This window comes from Trachypithecus francoisi, unplaced genomic scaffold (genome assembly GCF_009764315.1).
Source record: "Trachypithecus francoisi isolate TF-2019V2 unplaced genomic scaffold, Tfra_2.0 Lachesis_group0, whole genome shotgun sequence".
In the NCBI taxonomy this organism is placed as follows: Eukaryota; Metazoa; Chordata; class Mammalia; order Primates; family Cercopithecidae; genus Trachypithecus; species Trachypithecus francoisi.
Genome location: NW_022681453.1, coordinates 8,068,633 through 8,084,822, shown reverse-complemented (window position 1 = coordinate 8,084,822; position 16,190 = coordinate 8,068,633). Strand labels below are relative to the sequence as shown.

At 38.8% G+C, this 16,190-nt stretch overlaps 1 protein-coding gene across 1 annotated transcript in view; it reads right to left on the bottom strand.

The window, feature by feature from the left end:
- The window catches only part of PLCH1 (phospholipase C eta 1), a 277,981-nt gene that overhangs the window by 134,775 nt on the left and 127,016 nt on the right, over positions 1-16,190 (bottom strand). The gene's annotated exons all lie outside the window — the stretch shown is intronic.

The following is a 16,190-nucleotide window of genomic DNA, read 5'->3' as shown; positions in this document are numbered from 1 at the left end:
TGGGAATTTTCAGATTCGCGTCCGGTGGCTAGTCTGAAACGAGTCAGCACACTTAGTCCAAATGTGTCAAGCCCTTGGGTGAGTTTTGTCTTAAAAGTTCTCGTGCTACCTTAAGCCCATTTCTGAGAGCAAATTCTTGGGGATCATGGAAATGTCTCCTCTACCCCCTCTCTAGAAATACCCCTTGCTTGTATGATTTTTTTTTAAAAATCTGAAAAATTACCATTTGGCTTTAAAGAACTTTTGGATTGAGTCGCTATTAGAACTAAGTACACCATTAAAACGAAAAGGACTTTAGCAATCTCTTATTCTCAACAATTTTTTTAAAGGTTTAAATTAAAAGAAGGATGCATTATAATGTCATCGTTAGCCTTAAAAATCATCGTACGCAGTTAAAATCGTTTTCAAGCCAGAAAATGCCTGCTCTAGCTCCTTCTGGGAAAAATAATGGCAACTGCCCCACGCTAAAGCTCAGTAGCGGAGGCTCTGCCCTTTCACAATGGCAGCCTTAGTTCAACTGCTGGCTTAGAGAATGAGTCCTCTCTGGTCTGTTATTTGTGTCACCTTTGCCATTTATTGATTTTTTTCCCCCTCCATGAACAACTTTTAACGTCCTGTGTTGAATTTTCCCTTCTCTGAGCTACATTTGGGGTGATTCTAGACCTTGTACAAACCACTTGCCCTCCCTTTGGAGACACCTCATGCATCTGCAGCTAACTCATAACCTAAGTCAAGGCTTACTGGTTTCACCTGGGAAAATATCTTTGGCAGGGTAGGGGGGCGGGGAAGAAAAAAGGCTTAAAAGCCAAGGGTGTCAGCTGTTTGTCCCAGCTCTAGCTGGTAAAGAGGGATTTTAAATAATCTTTTTTTTTTAGAAAAAAGGGCTCTAGAAGTAAAAGTCAGCTTAATTAAAAACAGATATCAAAGCTATACATATATTCAAAAGGGCTTTACGCCTTTTTCTCTTCCTGAATCTTGTTTTTTGAGGAAAAAAATGTTTTCTTCTCAGTCCACTCAATTGTTTCTCCATTTACTTCTGTCTTCTTGCTACCTTTGATGCCCACAAGCCAGGACCTAAGGTAATTTCTGACAGACTGAGACTCCTTAGGAAAAACAGAGGAGGAGATCCCGTTTTAGGAAAAAACTCTGTTTTCCTCATGGAACCCCAAGAACTGTAAATGGACAGATCTGCTCAAAATCTAAGACTTTGCTCTGTTTTGCATTGTATCACCTGATCTTTTTTACTTTGGGGAGCATCAAAAATAACTCTGCATTATGAGCAAACTTTTAGCCTTGGTGTGTAATAGCTAGGTAAGAAACATACTTTTAGAGATATATTTTAGCCTTGATATGTGATTAGCTATGTAGGAAATATATGTTTACTATTGCTCTGTAGTAATAACCATTCACTATAAGTGGCAATTGCTTATAAGAAAATACTCCTTTCTTTGGACATTTAGATAAGAAAAGCATGCTCTTGGGCATGAAGAAGGTATTGAATGGGGGAGCAGGTTGACAATAGAGTGGGCTGATTGCCATTGGGTTACCCACCAGCCTTGGAAAAATGTCTTTGCAATGAGATACACTGTGGAAGTGCTACAATGCCTCATCCGGTTGAGTTTCCATCTTTTTGAGAACCCAGGATTCAGTATATAAATGGGATCTTTCATCCCTGGTGGTCTGTTTTATCTTCCAGTTGTGCCTGTTTATTATGCCCTAGAAACTGACTTCTTCCTCACCCTGTTCCTTAAAAGGCTTCACCCTAAAGCCAATAATACAATTTAAAAACTCACATCTTTAAATTTTAAAGAAATCTCCATGTGTAAGAGTGTCTGCTTTTCCTGGCCAAAATGGTGTGAACTTTAAGTCACATCATTTTTTCTTGGTTTGAATAAAATGTAAATCCTCGATCTTGTTTGATCTAAGAGTTGCCCTCTTAAAAATGCAAATTTAGAGTTGCCCAGCTGACCACTGTTTAGGGCAAAAAGCAAGTAATCAAGAGACTGATGGTCTAAAATGGGAAAGAGAAACTTAAAAACTGGCAAATAAAAAATATATTACTCTAATAACAGATCTACTTCTGTTTGTCTGTGTACTTATATGCGTTGCCTGTATGATATTTATATAAAAGCCCTAATAAATTGGCTTAAAGAAAAATAAGTACTTAAATAATATGTTTTGTTAAAAAAAAAAACATGAATGCATTTTAGTTTTTTTGTTATAGTCATCTTTGGTAAATAAATATAATGTTTATTTGTTTTTTTTCTTTTGAGACAGCGTGTCACCCAGGCTGGAGTGCACTGGTGTGATCACAGTTCACTGAAGCCTCAACCTCCCTGGGCTCAGGTGATCCTTCCACCTTAGCTTTCTGAGTAGCTGGGAGTACAGGTGCACACCACTATACCTGGCTAATTTTTGTACTTTTTCATAAAGACAGGGTTTCACCATGTTGGCCAGGCTGGTCTCAAACTCCTGGGCTCAAGCGGTCTACCTGCCTCAGCCTCCCAGAGTGCTAGGATTACAGGCATAAGTCTCTGCTTTATTTAAAGATTATTAATAAAAATATCTTCAAAATTTAGGCATTTGGGAAGAAAAATGACAGATAGAAGTCAGGACTAAGATGCAGCTACCATTTGGATGGACAGGACAGAGTATGGAGACTCACACTGTGAACTTCTGCTCCCCGAACCACTGCAGGAATGTGCCAGGAAGAGCAAGGGTTCACAGATTCTGTGGAAGAAACAGTTCACTCTGCAAATTCCACGAGACAGCAAAAAAACTGAGTTCCCAAAGTATAAGAGGAGAAAACCTTCCTTTGAACACATATGTACCCTGGGGAACCTGAAAATCCAGATTATAGGAGAAGGAATTAACCTTACCTAGAGCTGAAATGGATTTTAGCAAGGCAAGCAAAATATTAAAGTAGAAGCAGCAGCAGGAACAGCCCTGTAGGCACTCCCAGTCACCAGCTCCAGACTAGGGAAGCCATTCTTGACTTTATCTAACAGGGGTCCTTGGGGAAGGGATCGCACAGAACTAAGGAGGGGGTTACAGGGTGAAAGAAACTTCTAGCTGAACTTTGTAATAATTTCGACTGAGCATGAATTTTCTTGAGCAGAATCTGGAGGGACAAACAGAAATTGCTGCAGGAGCCATGGCTGACAGTGTGAGCAGGCAGGGAGAGGTGAGGCCTGAAAGCTGTGCTTGCTTTCTCAACGAGGAGGCTTGTAGCCTGGGCAAGGTCTGAGCCTGGTACATAGACTGCCTGCGTATAAACTGCATGAAGCTGCATGGGAGCTGAGGGAGCCCTGTCACTGCTAGTTTCCGCCCACTTCTCTGGAAACCAGCTCCCTAGCTTCATGGAAGCTGTGTGAGGCCTGTCACTGCCAGCTTTCCCTCACTTCTCTGGAAACCTGTATGATGCAGCAGAGGCAGCCGTAATCACTCTTGGAACATAATTCCATCGGCCATGCCACATAGCAGCCTCAGCAAGTCCCACCCAAGGAGAATCTGAGCTCAGACCTGCTGAATCCCGCCCCCACTGGATGGTATTTCTCTACCTGCCCAGGTCGCTAAACACAAAAGACATAAAGTCTTAGAAACTTTATGGCCCTTCCCATCACCGGAGAAACCAGAACATTTATCCTGGCCAACTTAGGGCAAGCTTATATCCTCTTTCTACTACCGCAGCTGGTGCTCTCTGGAAAGTGCCACCTCCTGACCGGAGGTCAACCAACTCAAGCAATTACAGCAACTCAAGACAGAATAACCCTGCTCCCAGGAAAGAGAAAACAACAGCAAATTTCATTGCACGCAACATACTGGCTAACCAGAGGTCCTGAGTATGTCCACATGACGATTTCACGGCCACCATAACCAGCATTCAAGAAAACCAGCGCACTAAACTACAAGCAACGAATCTCACAGAGTCTGCTTCATTCCCCTGCTACCTCCACCAAAGCAGGGCTGGTATCCACAGCTAGGAGACATGAAGATGCAGGACATTATAGGACTCTTTGCAGATTTTCCCTAGCACCAGCCCAGAGCCTACTGCCCCACTGGGTGGCGAGACCCAGAAGAGCAATAAGCATCACTGCAGTCCAACTCTCAGGAAGCCCCATCCCTAGGGGAAGCAGGAGAACACCACATCAAAAAATCACCCCATGGGAATAAAGAATCTGTACAGCAGCCCTTGAATCCCAGATCTTTCCAATGAAATAGTCTACCCAAAGGAGAAAGAACCAAAAAAACAATTCTGTTACTATGGCAAAAAAAGGTTCTATAGTACCCTCAAAAGATCACACTAGTTCCCAGCAATGGATCCAAACCAAGAACAAATCTGTGAGTTGCCAGAAAAAAAGAATTCAGAAGGTCTATTATTAAGCTACTCAAGAAGATACCAGAGAGAGGTGAAAAACAAAGAAATTAAGAAAACCATAAAGGATATGAATGAAAATTTGCCAGACAAATATATATAATAAAATAAAAACAATCACAACTTATGGAAATGAAAGACACTTAGAGAAATACAAAATACACCAGAAAGTTTCAACAGTAGATTAGAACAAGTAGAAGAAAAAACTTCAGAGTTCAAAGACAAGGGTTTTAATTTAACACAATCTGATAAAGATAAGGAAAAAAGAATTTTAAAAAAGAACAAAGCTTCCAAGAAATTTGAAATTATGTTAAATGACTAACCCTAAGAATAATTGGTGCTCCTGAGCAAGAAGATAAATCTAAAAGTCTGAAAAACATATTTGAGGCAACAATCATGGAAAACTTCCCTGGCCTCACTAGAAAGCTAGACATCCAAATATAAGAAGCTCAAAGAACACCCAGGAAATTAATTGCAAAAAGACCATCACCACTGGGCGCAGTGGCTCACAACTGTAATCCCAGCACTTTAGGAGGCCAAGGCACGTGGATCACCTGAGGTCAGGAGATCGAGACCATCCTGGCTAACATGGTGAAACTCCATCTCTAATAAAAATACAAAAAATTGGCTGGGCATGGTGGCACATGCCTGTAATCCCAGCTACTCAGGAGGCCAAGGCAGGTGAATCGCTTGAACCCAGGAGGCAGAGGTTACGGTGAGCTGAGATTGTGCCATTGCACTCCAGCCTGGGCAACAAGAGCAAAATTCCATCTGGAAAAAAAAAAAAAAAAAAAACCATTATGTAGGCACATAGTCAACAGATTATCTAAAGTAAAGGTTAAGAAAAGAATCTTAAGAGCTGTGAGGAAAAACCATCAGGTAACCTACAAAGGAAAACCTATTAGATTAACAGAAGATTTCTCAGCAGAAATCCTATGAGCTAGTAGAAATTGGGACCCTATCTTTGACCTCTTCAAACAAAATAATTATCAGCCAAGAATATTGTAATCCAGCAAAACTAAGATCCATAAATGTAAGGGAGATAAAGTCTTTTTCAAACAAATGCTGAGAGAATTCACCACTACCAAGCCAGCACTACAAGAACTGCTAAAACGAGCTCTAAAACTTGAAAGAAAACCTCAAAATACACCAAAACAGAAGCTCCTTAAAGCATAAATTTCACAAGGCCTACAAAAAACAACACAATTTAAAAAAAAAAACAAGGAATTCAGACAACTAGCATGATGAATATAACAGTACATCACTTTCAATACTAATGTTGAATATAAATGGCCTAAATGCTCCACTTAAAAGATACAGGATGGCAGAATGAATAAAAATCCACCAACCAAGTATCTGCTGGTTTTAAGAGACTTACTTAACACATAAGGACACATATAAATTTAAGGTAGATGGGTAGAAAAAGGTATTCTACGCAAATGAACACCAAAAGCATGCAGAAGTAGCTATTCTTATATCAGACAAAACAAACTTTAAAGCAAAAACAGTTTAAAAAGACAAAGCGCCTATAATCCCAGCACTTTGGGAGGCTGAGGCGGACGGATCACGAGGTCAGGAGATGGAGACCATCCTGGCTAAAACGGTGAAACCCCATCTCTACTAAAAATACAAAAAATTAGCTGGGCGTGGTGGCGCGCGCCTGTAGTCCCAGCTACTCAGAGGCTGAGGCAAGAGAATGGTGTGAACCTGGGAGGCGGAGCTTGCAGTGAGCCGAGATGGTGCCACTGCACTCCAGCCTGGGTGACAAAGCGAGACTCCGTCTCAAAAAAAAAAAAAAGACAAAGAGGGCCAGGCACAGCTCACACCTCTAATCCCAGCACTTTGGGAGGCAGATCACCTGAGGTCAGGAGTTCAAGACTAGCCTGGCTAACATGGCAAACCCCCTCTCTATTAAAAATACAAAAATTAGCCGGGCGTGGTGGCAGAGGCCTGTAATCCCAGCTACTCAGGAGGCTGAGGCAGGAAAAATTGCTTGAACCTGGGAGGCAGAGGTTGCAGTGAGCCGAGATCAGGCCACTGTACTCCAGCCTGGGTGACAGAGCAAAACTCCGTCTCAAAAAAATAAATAAATACAAATAATAAAAAAAGAGGAATGTTAAATAATAAAAGAATTAGTCCAACAGAAAAATACCACAATCCTAAATATATATGCTCCTAAAACTGTAGCTCTCAAATTTATTAAACAATTACTACTAGACTTAAGAAACTGAAGAACAGCAACACAATAATACTGTGGGACTTCAAGCCTCCACTGACAGCACTAGACAGGTCATCAAGACAGAAAGTCAATAAAGAAACAATGTACTTAAACTACACCCTAGAACAAATGGAACAGATATTTACAGAACATTTTACCCAACAACTGCAGAATATGTATTCTTTTCTTCAGCACATGGAACATTCTCCAAGATAGATTATATGATAGGCCATGAAAAAAGTCTCAATAAATTTAACAAAATAAAAATTATACCACGTACCTTTAAACCACAGCAGAATAAAATTGGAAATTAATTCCAAAAGAAACCCTCAAAACTACAGAAATACATAGAAATTAAATAATCTGCTCCAGAATGAAGTTTGAGTCAACAATAAAATCCAGGTGGAAATTTAAAAATTATTTGAACTGAACAATAGGAGTGACACAACCTATCAAAACTGCTGGGATACAGCAAAAGCAGTGTTGAGGAAACTTCGGCCAGGTGCGGTGGCTCACACCTGTAATCCCAGTACTTTGGGATGCCAAGGTGGGCAGATCACCTGAGGTCAAGAGTTCATGAACAGCCTGGCCAATGTGGTGAAACGTCGTCTCTACTAAAAATTAAAAAAAAAAAAAAAAAAAAAAAAAAGATCAGCCAGGCGTGGTGGCAGGTTCCTATAATCCCAGCTACTAGGGAGGCTGAGTCAGGAGAATCGCTTAAACCTGGGAGGAGGAGGTTGCAGTGAGCCAAGATCATGCCATTGCATTCCAGCCTGGGCAACAAGAATGAAACTCTGTTTAAAAAAAAAAAAAAAAAAGAGGAAACTTCATAGCATTAAATGTCTACAACAAAAAGTCTGAAAGAGGACAAAAAGACAATCTAAGGTCACACCTCAAGGAACCTGAGAAACAAGAACCCAAACCCAGCAGAAGAAAAGAAATAACCAAGATCAGAGCAGAACTAAATTAAACTAAAACAAATAACAACAACAACAACAAAAAGATAAATGAACAAAAAGCTGGTTCTTTGAAATGATAAACAAAATTGATAGACCATTAGAGAAAAAAAGAGAGGGCTGGGCTCGGTAGCTCATGCCTGTAATCCCAGCACTTAGGGAGGCCAAGGCAGGTGGATCACCTGAGGTCGGGAGTTCAAGACCAGCCTGAACAACATGGAGAAACCCCATCCCTACTAAAAATACAAAATTAGCCGGGCGTGGTGGTGCATGCCTGTAATCCCTGCTACTTGGAAGGCTGAGACAGGAGAATTGCTTGAACCTGGGAGGCAGAGGCTGTGGTGAGCTGAGATTGTGCCATTGCACTCCAGCCTGGGAAACAAGAGGAAAATTCCATCTCAAAAAAAAAAAAAATCCAAATAAGCTCAATTAGAAACAAAACCAGAGATATTACAATCAATAATACAGAAATACAAAAGATCATTCAGGTTTCCTATGAACACCTTAACACACACAAACTAGAAAACCTAGAGGAGATGGATAAGTTTCTAGAAATACACAACTCTCCTAGATTAAACCAGAAAGAAATAGAAACTCTGAACAGACCAATAACAAGTAATGAGACTGAAACAGTAATTTAAAAACTGCCAACAAAAAAAAGTGTCCAGAACAAGATGGATTCACAGCTGACTTCTATCACATGTTCAAAGAATTGGTACTATTGACACTACTCTAAAAGATAGAGAAAGAGGGAATCCTCCCTAAATCATGCTATGAAGCCAGTATCACCCAGTGCCAAAACAAGGAAAGGACACAATGACAACAACAAAAAAAAAAAACAGACCAATATCTCTGAATAATACAGATGCAAAAATCCTCAGCAAAATACTAGCTAATCCAATCCAACAACATATCAAAAAGATAATCCACCATGAACAAGTGGGTTTCATACCAGGAATGCAAGGACATTTTAACACATACAAGTCAATAAATGTGTTACACCACATGAACAGAACTAAAAACAAAAATCATATGATCATCTAAACAGACACAGAAAAAGCATTTGACAAAATCCAGCATCCTTTATGATTTTTATGATTAAAACCCTCAGCAAAAGTGCCATAGAAGGGACATACCTCAAGGGAATAAAATCTATCTATGACCAATGCACAGATAACATTATACTGAATTAGGAAAACTTGAAAGCATTCTTCCTGAAAACTGGAACAAGACAAGGATGACCACTCCCACCACTTCTGTTCAACATAGTACTATTGAAGTCCTAGCCAGAGCAATCAGACAAGAGAAAAAAATAAAGGGCATCCAAATCCGTAAAGAGGAAGTTGAACTGTCATTTTTCACCAGTGATATTGTATCCCTAGAAAACCCTAAAGACCCACCCAAAATGCTCCTAGATCTGATAAGTTAATTCAGTAAAGTTTCAGAATACAAAATCAAGGTACACAAATCAGTAGCACTGCTATACACCAACAACAATCAAGCTGAGAATCAAATCAATAATTCAACCCCTTTTACGATAGCTGAAAATAGATAGAATACTTAAAAATATACCTAACCAAGGAGGTGAAAGATCTCCACAAGGAAAACTACAAAAGACTGCTGAAAGAAATCATAGATGACACAAACAAATGGAACCACATTCCATGCTCACGGACAGGTAGAATCAGTATTGCGAAAATGACCACACTGCCAAAAGCAATCTACAAGTTCAATGCAATGCCCATCAAAATACCATCATCTTTTTCACAGAACTAGAAAAAAAAATCCTAAAACTCATATGGAACCAAAAAAGAGCCTGCATAACCAAAGCAAGGCTAAGTAGAAAGAACAAATCTGGAGGCATCACATTACCCAACTTCAAACTATACTACAAGGCTATAGTTACCTAAACAGCATAGTAGTGATATAAAAACAGGCACATAGACCAATGGAACAGAATAGAGAACTAAGACTAAGTAAAAAGAACAAATCTGGAGGCATCACATTACCTGACTTCAAACCATACTACAAGACTATAGTTACAAAAACATCATAGTACTGGCATAAAAATAGGCACATAGACCAATGGAACAAAATAGAGAATCCAGAAAGAAAGCCAAATATTTACAGCCAACTGATCTTCAACTAAACAAACAAAAACATAAAGTGGAGAAAGGCCACCCTATTCAACAAATGGTTCTGGGATAATTGGCAAGCCACATGTAGAAGAATGAAACTGGATCCTCATTTCTCATCTTACACAAAAATCAACTCAAGATGGATCTAAGACTTAAATCTAAGACCTGAAACCATAAGTATCCTAGAAGATAACATCAGAAAAACCCTTCTAGTCATTGGCTGAGGCAAAGACTTCGTGACCAGGAACCCAAAAGCAAATGCAATGAAAACAAAGATAAATAGATGGGACCTAACTAAACTAAAAAGCTTCTGCACAGCAAAAGAAATAATCAGCAGAGTAAGTGGAAAACCCACAAAGTGGGAGAAAATCTTCACAAACTATGAATCCAACAAAGGACTAATATCCAGAATCTACAAGAACTCAAACAAATCAGCAAGAAAAAAACAAACAATCCTATCAAAAAGTGGGCTAACGACATGAAAAGGCAATCCTCAAAAGAAGATATACAAATGGCCAACAAACATATGAAAAAGTGCTCAACATGACTAATCGTCAGGGAAATGCAAATCAAAACCACAATGCAATACCACCTTACTCCTGCAAGAATTGCCATAATCAAAAAATCAAAAAATACTAAGTGTTGGCATGGATGCTGTGAACAGGGAACACTTCTACCCTGCTGGTTGGAATGTAAACTAGTACAACTACTATATAAAACAGTGTGGAGATTCCTTAAAGAACAAAAAATAGATTGATCAGTTGATCCAGCAATCCCACTACTGGGTGTCTAGTTGGAAAAAGAAGTCATTATATGAAAAAGACACATGCATACACATGTTTATAGCAGGACAATTCACAATTGCAAAAATATGGAGCCAGCCTAAATGCCCATCAACCAACAAGTGGGTAAAGAAAATGTAATACTGCTCAGTCATAAGAAGAAATGAAATAATGGCATTCACAGCAACCTGAATGGAGTTGGAGACCATTATTCTAAGTGAAGTAACTCAGAAATGAAAAACCAAACATCATATGTTCTCACTTATAAGTGGGAGCTAAACTATGAGGACGCAAAGGCATAAGAATGATATAATGGACCTTGGGGACTCAGGGGGAAGGTAGGGATGGGGGTGAGGGATAAAAGACTGCACATTGGGTACACTGTATACCACTTGGGTGACAGATGCACCAAAATCTCAGCAATCAACACTAAAGAACTTATACATGGAACCAAAAACCACCTGTTTCACAAATATTAAAATGTTAAAAATTAGGCATTTGGTCTAAATTAGACAGGTAAGATACTACTGTCCTTACTAAATGCTTTAAAGTCATAAACTGCTTCTATGGCTTTTGATAATCATTCAACTTGCTTGCTTTAGAGCCATTGGATTCTAGGTAAGGCCTAGAGATATTTGGAGTTAGCCATGTCCCCAGCTATGCTAGAAAGAGTCAGACATTATCTGTGGTTCTGTCCTGTATCCTACACTCTGCACCTGATACACAATTAAAATTGCTTACACTAAAATTAAAAATCATGCATTTTTAGTAGAAAGGTGTGGAAATTACAGTTTCTTCTAAGAGAAACTAATTCTGTCTGATTTAGAGGGTTTAAGAATTGTTTTAAGATTTCAAAAAAGAATAAAACTGAAAGTTTAAGCATGGTGTAGAAGGTTTGTAAAAGATTAATCTTACAAAGAAAATTTTGTGTGTGAGCAAGGTGACTAAAATTAAAATGGCACCATTTAGTTTTTCTATAAATTAAACATTAGCACTGATGCAGGGCCAGAACCTGAGCCCATGTGTCAGAATAACAGGGTTCTCTTGGAGCATTGATCTGCTCTTTAACAGAAAATTGTAAAAGGTTATAAAAGATTTATTAAAGTCTTATTTTATGATTAAACTGGTTAAAATTAGATTTACTTATAAAATTCTATTTAAAATTAGCTTTAGCATTACTATATTACTGCAAAGAAAAAATGTGGTTTACCTTTGATCAAGGTTTCTGCTTGCCTACAGGAAAAGGCAAAAGAGAAGAGACAGATTCAGCTGGCTTCATACTGTCTTTATTGGGTCTTGTTATTTGGAAAGCTGTCTCCTCTCTATAAAAGAATAAAGGATTTTTGCTTTTTTGAAATCTTTGAGTTAATCACTTTGGCTAAATAAATAAACTGTGGTCTTAGTTTTGTGATATCAAGTGTTTTAAACCTTTGATATGTGACAAACTTTCCAATATCAAATTCTAAACTAGCTTTTTCTTTTAACCTGATTAACCCTGTTAGATATCAGTTCCCCTGGAATTCAAAAGAAACATATTCAGTTTAATATAATTAATTTAAATCACATGGAAAACATTGTCAAGTATAAAATAGTGCTTAATTTTATTTGGATTGTATTCATATAAGTGTGTTATTAATATAGTTTCCAAGATTGTAATTCTGTCAATAAATTTACAGTAATAATTATTATCATTATGTGCCACAGGCATAACCAAATTTACTTGTCAATTGTGTCTTTAACTGTGGCTGTCCTAAGACTTTTGTCATCCACAGACAATTGTTGTCCTGTCTGATCCTTTTCAGAGAGTGGTTTATAATCAGCTATAGGACTCTGACAGGTACTCTTGAATGCAGGCCTCTGATAACTTTGGTGACTGGGCCATTATAAGAGAAAAAAACTTCCAAGATTCTTTTGAAAGCTAATGTGTTCAAAAATATCAAGCAAAAAAGGAGTTAACTGCATGGACTGAACCAATACGACATTAAAATAATCCTTCTATGACTTTTTGCTTGAAACATTGCTGATCCTTTTGTTTTTCAGTCAAGAAAACTTGTTTTTCCTTTTGAGCTATTTACAGCTTTTAACAATGAAGTATACTCCTGTGAGCAAAATTTGGAGAATGTTTCTTTCTCTCTACCTGATTTCTCCAGAATTTGGAAACTATTTGTAAGTATTCTTAAATTATGGCAATACGGTTATTTGCATAAGTACAATAAGAATCTGTTTTATAGGAGCACAATTGGAGACACTGGTTACTTTACCAAGGCTTTGACTGAAATGGCATTCTTTTAAATAGAAACAGACTGCTTTAAGGAATCAGAGGTGATTTATAGAGCCAATAAAAGTCCCTTGAAAAACCTGGGCCTCACATCCCTTCTCTGCCCAGTCCCTGTACAGGATTTCTAACTTGTGGTAAGTAAAGAATGCCACTTTCTAACAAGCCCAGGAGCCCCAAGGTAACTTGGGACCTCCATAGGAGAGGAATTCATCCAATTCATACAGGTATTTGCAGGCACAAATAAATCCATGGATGGGTTTGAGGCTTTACAAGGTCTAATCTGAGATTCCTTATGGAAAAAGTTCTAACAATGTCAATTTGAAAGACAGCTTATATGACAAATAATTATTCTTGTTGCATTTTAGATAAATATTCAGGCTCAATATAAGACCAAAACTTATTTTTGCAAACAAAGTGGTTCTACCATGATTTGTCTTAGATAAAAATGAAAGAATGGAGAAAGATTATAATACACCTATTGTTAGATTCTAGTCTTGTCTCTTGTTTTTGAGGTTTTTTTTAATATGCATTATTTTCTAAAATTTGGACTAAATCTTAAATCTTTTCTGGATTACAAGTCTTCAAACTAACATTTTCAAAATTTCATCCATTTTTCTGACTAAAACTCAGTAGAAGTGCTACTACCTTTTTCCTGAGGCCCTATAGGCTGAAACTTATTCCTTACGATACAGGCAAGAAGAAAACGTCAAACAGTCACTGTCCTCCTCCTCTGTAACTAAAGATGTTTTGAGTTTAACGTCTGGATAGACTGTTAAAGAATGGAGTTCTCCATTCTTTAACAATGAAATTTCTACCATTAACATTTGCTTTTCTTGTTTCCATAGAAATGCCTCTTACTAAAAGTCTGTTTGCCTTATATTTCAGACAACAGGAGGTTTGTTTTCCAGTCTATTTACTTAAATTCCAAATGGTATCTGATCTTCTTTTTATTTTCAGACAGGGCTCTGGTTCTGTTGCCCAGGCTAGAGGGCAGTGGCACCATCAGGGCTCACTGCAGCCTTGACTTCTTGGGCTCAAGAGATCCTTCCACCTCAGCTTCCTGAGGAGCTTCTAAAGGGGAAAAAATGCTGCACAATTGCTTTATAGCCTTTTTGCCACAGGCCAGACCACCAAGTGGCCCATAACCCAAGATAACCATTGCAACCAGATAATGCTGACCTGCATACCCTATCCCTCTTTTGATTTGCCCAGCCCAGCCTGCATACTGCCCCTGATATCAATTCCCATACTTTGCCCAAAAAAAAAAGCCGTATTGGCCCTTTTTGGAGAGTCAGTCAGGGATTTTTTTCTCTCTCTTTCTCGTGCTGCCTCCCTTATGTCTGGGCAAAAGCTCCCATGAAGGCTTGTCTGGGAAAACTCTTTTAGGCTCATGTCAATTTCTATTTCATTGATAGCCCCCAGAACTCATAGGTGGTAACACATCTACAGGATACTTACACAGTACATTACACATTCTAAACACAGAGTAAGTATTTGTTAAGGTTGTTATTGTTTAATTCATTTCTTAAAGTCACTGTACACTTTATATTCCATACTGTACAGTAAAGGAGTAGTGTACAGGTCAGTGTACAGTACAGGAGTCCATCTACCTCCTTCATTTAACTGCATTGTAAAAGGGAGTGTCTATTCCATACCCCAACAAATTCATATACCCCCAGTAGCTCCCAGTTCTTATACTTGAGCCCTTATTTCCTTCACCAACATAAAGTTGATTATTTTTCAAAATCAAAACAGAAAAAGTAAAAAAAAAAAAAAAAAAAAAAAAAAAAAAAAAGCAAGCTAATGGATTTCATACAAATCGTCCTAATTCTATCCAGAGAGTTCCAAATATCCTGTTCCTTTAAGGTTTTCTAAGGGGAAAGAGTCAAAACAGAAAATGGAAGAAGGGATCACATTTTCCCTAAAAAACAAAGCCATATTACCTGCCCCCCACTCAAAGCCTTTGTTGCCCTCAGGCCTACAGAATCCAAGGGACTAAAGCCTTCAGAGACCACCTGCTATGCTGAAGCAGGCCTGACAACTTCCAACCACATACAGTTGGAAATCAAGTTGTGTGGCATTTAAAGCAGGCACCTTATTTCTATGGCAGATGTTTTTGTCAAAAAAAAAAAAATCCATCCTATAAACAAAAATAGAACTCTGTGTGGTAAGGAAAATGCCTGGGAGAATCCCCTCAGGTTTACTTTTCAAAAATCATTTGTCCTTATCCAAATCTTTGTCCTAATATCATAAGCTTCCTTCAAAAACATTAAATAACATATAAACATTGCTGAGTAACTAAGTGTTCATCACAGCCTATTTATGGCATTTTGATTGCAGTTGTTATCCCAAATCAGTGTACTACAGATTTCAAAATCGTTTTTAAAAAATAGTAGAAAAATCTAAATATGGAAGATGAAAAACACTGAAAACTTCTTATAATCAAAGTATGCATAGATAATAAGAGCAGATGTGTTACAACATTTTCTAAATAGTCAATCCCAGAAAAGGAAAAAAGGCCAGCATTAAACTATAACCCTCTGCATAAAAGATTTATTGAGTCTGAATTCAGAAATAATTACACATACTAACATATGCACGTACAGCTGCCACACAATTCCTGAGCAGCACCAGGTAGACCATACAACAAGAATAAGCAAGGCTAGGATTACCCTATGATTGGTGTGGTTTTTCAAGTAAAGCATGGGAAGTATACAATAATTGACAAGGAACAGGAAAAAAATGTCATGGAGAATAGGGGAAGTGTCAGGGATGGATTGAAAGAGAGAGCAAAAATTGTATAATACAGTGATGGTGGGGACATGAAGACACAACTGGAAGCAAAACTTGCGAGGGTAAAGAAGAGAGCCAGCAACAAAGAACCAAAGTAAGAAAGAGCTGCAACCATGGGGAAAGGGGGAGTTGTATAAGAAAGATGATGACACACCACAGCTCAGCAAGGCCGCTGAGGCCAGACTACCTCTCTAGATTCCTCCTCTCTAAGCAAGGCATCTCTGAAAAAAAGGCAACAGCCCCAGTCAGGGACTTACAGATAAAACCCCCATCTCCCTGGGACAGAGCACCTGGGGGAAGGGGCAGCTGTGGGCGCAGCTTCAGCAGACTTAAATGTCCCTGCCTGATAGACCTGAAGAGAGCAGCAGATCTCCCAGCACAGCATTTGAGTTCTGATAACGGACAGACTGCCTCCTCAAGTGGGTCCCTGACCCCCATGTATTCTGACTGGGAGACACCTCCCAGTAGGGGCCAACAGACAACTCATACAGAAGAGCTCTGGCTTGCATCTGGCGGGTACCCCTCTGGGACGAAGCTTCAAGAGGAAGGAACAGGCAGCAATCTTTGCTGTTCTGCAGCCTCCACTGGTGATATCCAGGCAAACAGGGTCTGGAGTGGACCTCCAGCAAACTCCAGCAGACCTGCAGCAG